A 6,000-nucleotide genomic window follows, 5' to 3' on the forward strand; every position below is an offset into this window, starting at 1 on the left:
GTGATGAAATACCTTTTGAAAGGAGTGGTGAGGCACAAGAGATGGTGGCAAACGATCCAATTGGATTCCAACATAAATTCGGCAATATCAATTCTTGTTGGATGGTGGAAGACAAAAGCTTGATTAAATTCTTTGTTATTAAACATTTTGACTATTTCGATTCTTATTTACAGGGTTATGACATGGAGTTGCCTAAAAGCATTGCTAAGGTGGAGCCATTGCATAAAAGAATACAAGGTGATGATGTTCCATTGGTAAATAAGTCCAAGTATGGTATGTATAATTGGTTTATTTGCATTCTTGGTCTTTCTAGAACACCTAAGGTATTTTTGGAGGTAATTAAATACACTCTTATTTCTTATATTGGTGACTTTATAATTTTTGTAGATGATGATATTTTGATGCACATCAAGTCATTAACTATAATATCTAAATTAATGTGTAAGAGTAATTCGCTTCCTTTTGAAATTGTGTATGACATAGATGATTACTTATTCCAACTTGGTGGAAAGAGGCATGAAATTTCTGAGAAGAGGCTTGCGAATGAGTTAAATATTTCTTCTTATCTTATTCAAGTGGCTACTGAGTTTTCATGTGCTAAAGTGCTAGAATGTGATCTTTTTTATGTGATGGGGAGTCATTCTTCAAGTCATGTTCATTGTAAGCTTGTAAAAGTATTTGTTTCTAGTAAAGAGGATATGCATGATTGTTGTAATACTGGTGATCAAATACTCTTTCATGTAGAGGAATCCATGAGATTTATAATTGTAGTTAGTAGTCTATATCATGAATGTATCTTGTTTGATAAATGTGGTAAATGTACTTATATTAAATGGATGTGTAGTCACTCTTTTATAATTTCTTTGTCATGTATACTCATGGACTGCCATACCGACAAGATCGAATTGCAAGTTCCATTGCATGGTGCATCTAAGAGAGGTTTTTATTGTATTAATCTAGGTAGACATAAATTTTATTGGGATGATGATGTCCATATGCTTTATAAGGGAGTATTTATACCTATTAGGATTGATTGGGTTAAATGGACACATTGTCACTATCTTATTTTATTCCTACTATTTTTTCAGATTAGTGGATACCATTTACTAGTGCGTGTTTTCTTTTTCTTGCAAGGTCGAAATTCGAGGACGAATTTTCTTCAAGAAGAGGGGAATGATAGCATCCTAGGAAGCTCAACTCTATTCAAGGACAGGGATGAAGCTTTTGAATCTCAAAGATGACCTTTAATAAGATGTCAAGCTAAAGAATTACAAAACAAGATCATTAGACTTCAAGTGCAAATGAAGAAGTTATTATTTGGGAGAAAGATCTCAAGGATAAAGGATGTGAATTGGCTAGGTGATAGCATCAAGGACAAGGATAGAGTTTTGGAAGCTCCAAGGCCATATACAAGATCTCAAGCTAAAGAGTTGCAAACTAAGGTTGCTAGACTTCAATGGAAAATAAAGAAGTTTTAAATTGTAGAGGAAGAACTCAAGCCCAAAGGAGATGAATTGTCCAAGTTTTACAATTATTTGGTAGTCCAAATTGAAGTCCAAGAGGAGGAAGATTGAGTTACCAAATCAGCCCTTGAAGTCCACCAATAGGGCTCAAAATGACCTTAAAAGAGGTCCAAGAGGGGGTGTTTTAAAATGAGCCCAATTGGAGTCCAAACCAATGGCCCAAACTAATAGTTTTAAGGCCCAAATCTGCCCCAAAAGGATTTGGCCGCCCCCCACTTAATTTTGATGGCTTTTGTTACCCCTTAGAAGCCACCTACCTAAGTTTGATAACTATTGTGACCCTTAGCAGCCCCCTACCTAATTTAGAAAACTTTTTAGCAACCCCCTACATTATTTTAAGTGCTTTTAACTCCTATAAATAAGGAGTTATTCTCATTCATAAGACACGACATTTTATTGATTAAGTATATCATACTTTGAGAGTTCTTTTGAATCTTTGTTACTTGTGCTTTGAGATTTATCTTTCAACCTTTACTAGTTCTTAGTTCAAGGTAGTAAGATTACTTCTCTTTTATGATATCTTTGATTCCTTTGTGGTATTCCTAGAAGGTGATTAATACTAGTTATTAATTGTTGTCTCAAGTTACTCGTAAAGTGGTCAAGATCCGAATCTATTGTTTTGATTTTCTTTTTAAGTAAAGGCGTTTGATTTCTTCCATAAATCAAGACGTTGTTACTTTGATCTTGTCAAGACTATAGAACTTACGTTCTTGGAAGTTCTTGGAATTCTTTCCTTGAATTCTTCCCATATTCTTTATTTTCATCTCTTTAATTCTAGTTGTTCAATTCCTTGTTGTTATTGCTTCCGCATTTACTTCTCAAATTCTTTCTCTCATTTGGATTCCCGACCTAGTTGTTATCACCAATGGAGGGGTCCAAAGTAGAACACCAGCTAGAATTTGAGGATGTCGTGTTGAAGAAGTAATACTAGAGTCAACCAAGGACATTGAGGATAAAAATTTAGTTGAATCTAGTGTCATGGGTGTTAAGGATGTTGACAGTGCCAATATTCATGTAGTTAAGCGCATTGGTCCACACTCCAAGCATTTTTCCACATTGTGCTTGGATGATGATATGGAAATAGAGTCATCCAAGCCAATTGAGAAGTCATGGAAAGAAGAACAAGGTGCCTATATTTTGGAATTTTTCTTTCCAGAAATTCAGGATTACATACCTCATGCAAATGCTAAGAAGTGTAGAATACTACATTTTTTTGGGGCAGTTAGATTTGTTCCATCACCCTTGGAGCATTTTAGAAAACTTGAAACAAAATTTGGGGTTCAGTTCATTAGCTCAAGGTAGAGGCAAAAAGTGATTCGCGTCGTGCCGCGACGTTAAATCAAGCGCTTGTTGGGAGGCAACCCAACTTTACTATGTTTTTTAATTTTTTACTCTTTTTAATTTTTTTGTAGAGTCGCCTTTTTATTTTCTAGGAGCATGGGAAGCAAATTCATTAGAAGAAAGCAAAGCAAGTGAGATGGTAAGAACTAAGTGTGGGGTGCCCGCACAAAAAATCAAATCTGGAAGAAGTCTGATGTCACGACCCTAAATTGGACCTGATCATGATGGCGCCTCTCGTGAAACAAGGTCAGCCGACACAAACCCCCAAACCAACTAAAATAGTTATAATAATTCATTTTAAGTCATCAATAAGCTATAAATCCCAAAATATAGAGTGAATAGAACAGTGTGGAAACAAACACAGCCCGACATCGGGGTGTCACCAGGCATGAGCATCTAAAAATCCATCGAAGAGTATGAAAAGACTACACAGTCTAATACAAAGCTAGTACAAAGGAAAGTAAAGATAGAAAGGAGAAGCACTGGGCTGCAAATGCCGAGCAGCTACCTAGTCAACTCCGATCAAGCCTGTTGTGAGAGCAAATCATCACTCGCTAGTGTGACCCGAGATTCCTAGATCTGCACATAGGGTGCAGAGAGTAATGTGAGTATGCCAACTCAGTGAGTAATAAAAATAAAGGTAGCTGAGCGATAAGAAAACACGTAAAACACAGCATAATGCTACCCAAAATAGTATGAAACCAGAACAATGCAATAAAATAGCGAAAACTCGTAGAAACACCTTAGTTCAGTAAAAACCTCTTTAAAACATCTTTCAGTAGTTCAAACGAGTGATGAAAATAGGGAGAAAAGGATAGAAACATAAATTAGCCCCTCGGACAAAATACCAACAGAACCAGCCCTCGGGCTATCTCAAAATCACTCGTCCCTTGATGAAACAACAACAGCCCCTCGGGCAACATCACATCTAATACTAGGTACCCACGCTCACTAGGGTTGTGCAGACTCTAGAGGGGCTCCTACAGCCCGAGCACTATATCAAGCCATCTCGTGGCATAATCAAAACATGTCCTCGACCTCCTAATCATGAATCAATACAACACCGTTGCGGCACGCAACCCGATCCTATAATATCCTCACAACATAGACCCTCAGCCTCACTCGGTCAGAAATCATTCAAAGCCACACGGGCCCAGTAAAACATGATGCTCCGCCCAAAATATCACTTAAAATGTCAAAAACAGAGTAAATATGGCTGAGTTATGAAAACAGTAGAATATAGCATGACAGAGTACAAATGTGAAGTCAAAACAGTGAGGAATAGTAGTAAAAAAATCCACTAAGGGTCCAAAACAGTTAGCACGATGCCCAAATGTGGCATTCAGCCCAAAACATGATAATACTTTCCAAAACACAATGATAGCAAACAGTTTTCAATCAAATACGCAGCTTAATAGTCATACGGGACGGACTAAGTCACAATCCCCAATGGTGCATGACCCCACGCTCATCGTCTAGTGTATGCGTCACCTCAAAGTAGCATAATGATGTGAAATCCAGGGTTTGATACCCTCAGGACAGCATCTACAATCATTACTTACCTTTATCTGGTCCAAACTCTAGCCCGCGATGCCTTTGCCCCTTGAATCGACCTCCGGATGCTCCAAATCTATCCAAAAACAGATTTATACCATCAAAATATGCTAAGGTAACAAATCACACTCGAAAATAACCAATTTACATCAAAAATCTAAAAATTGGCCAAACCCGACCCCCGGGCCCACGTCTCGGATTCCGACTACATCACAAAACTAGAATCCTTACACTCTCACGAGTTCATACATATCAAGAATACCAAAATCCGACCAAAAATGACCCCTCAAATCCCTAAATTTAGATCTCCAATTTTCAAGCCCTAACTTCCAATTTTAGGCTTTAGATTCCACAAATTCCATGTTTAATTAGGTAAAAATCACATTAGGATCGAGTATTAAGTCCATAAATCTTACCTCCAAGTGTTTCCTCTTGATTCCCTCTTCAATCACCCTCAAAAGCTCCAAAATCGCTCAACAACGGTGAAACTTAGACCCAAAATCGCAGAAATGGTCTTTTAAACATTCTGCCTAGCTATTCACGATCCGTCTTCGCGAATCCGGTCAACGCCTCGCGTTCGCAAAGCACAAACTTACGTTGACCACTTATTCCTTCATCACGAACGCGACACACCTAACGCGAATGTGATGCCTTAGTTTCTCAACCTATCGCGAACGCGACTACCAGGTTGTGAATTGGAAGAACAATTCTTCAGGACCCCAGTTGCTCACCTTTCCTCTACGCGAACGAAGCAACACCCTCGCGAATGCGATGACCACTAACCTCAACCCTTTGCGAATGTGGGACCACCTTCGCAAATGCGGGACCACTTTCGCGAACGTGAAGGCCAACTCTACTGCCTCACATCCTAACCCTTCGTGAACGCGGGACATCCATCGCGAACGTGAAGGCCAAAAGCCTGCAACACCAACAATAGTTTTTCTTCAACTTTTTCCAGCATGAAATGATCCGTTCAACCACCCGAAACTCACCCGAGGCCCTCGGGATCTCAACCAAACATGCCAACATATCCCATAACATCATTCAAACTTGTTCCAACCTTCGGAATGCTCAAAACAACATCAAAACACCAAATTTGACATCGGATTCAAGCCTAAGAATTCTAAAAACTTCCAAATTCCGCTTTCAATCAAAAAGTCTATCAAACCTCGTCCGAATGACCTGAAATTTTGCACACACGTCACAAATGACAAAATGGACCAACTCCAACTTCTGTAATTCCATTCCAACCCATATATCAAAATCTCACCTATCAACCGCAAAATGCCAAAATTCCAATTTCTCCAATTCAAGCCTAAATCTACTCCAGACCTCCAAAACCCATTCCGATCATGCTCCTAAGTCCCAATAACCTCCCGAAGCTATCTGAACCATAGGAATTCACATCCGAGCCCTTTTTTCACATAAGTTAACATCCGGTTGACTTTTCCAATATAAGCTTACTCAAAAGAGATTAAGTGTCTCAAACCTTACCAAAACCTCTCCGAAACCAAACCAACCAACCCGACAACACATAATACAGCTGAACAAGACAATAAGAAGCAAAAATGGGGAAAACGGA

The sequence above is a fragment of the Nicotiana tabacum genome, chromosome 22 (assembly GCF_000715075.1).
Source record: "Nicotiana tabacum cultivar K326 chromosome 22, ASM71507v2, whole genome shotgun sequence".
Classification (NCBI taxonomy): domain Eukaryota; kingdom Viridiplantae; phylum Streptophyta; class Magnoliopsida; order Solanales; family Solanaceae; genus Nicotiana; species Nicotiana tabacum.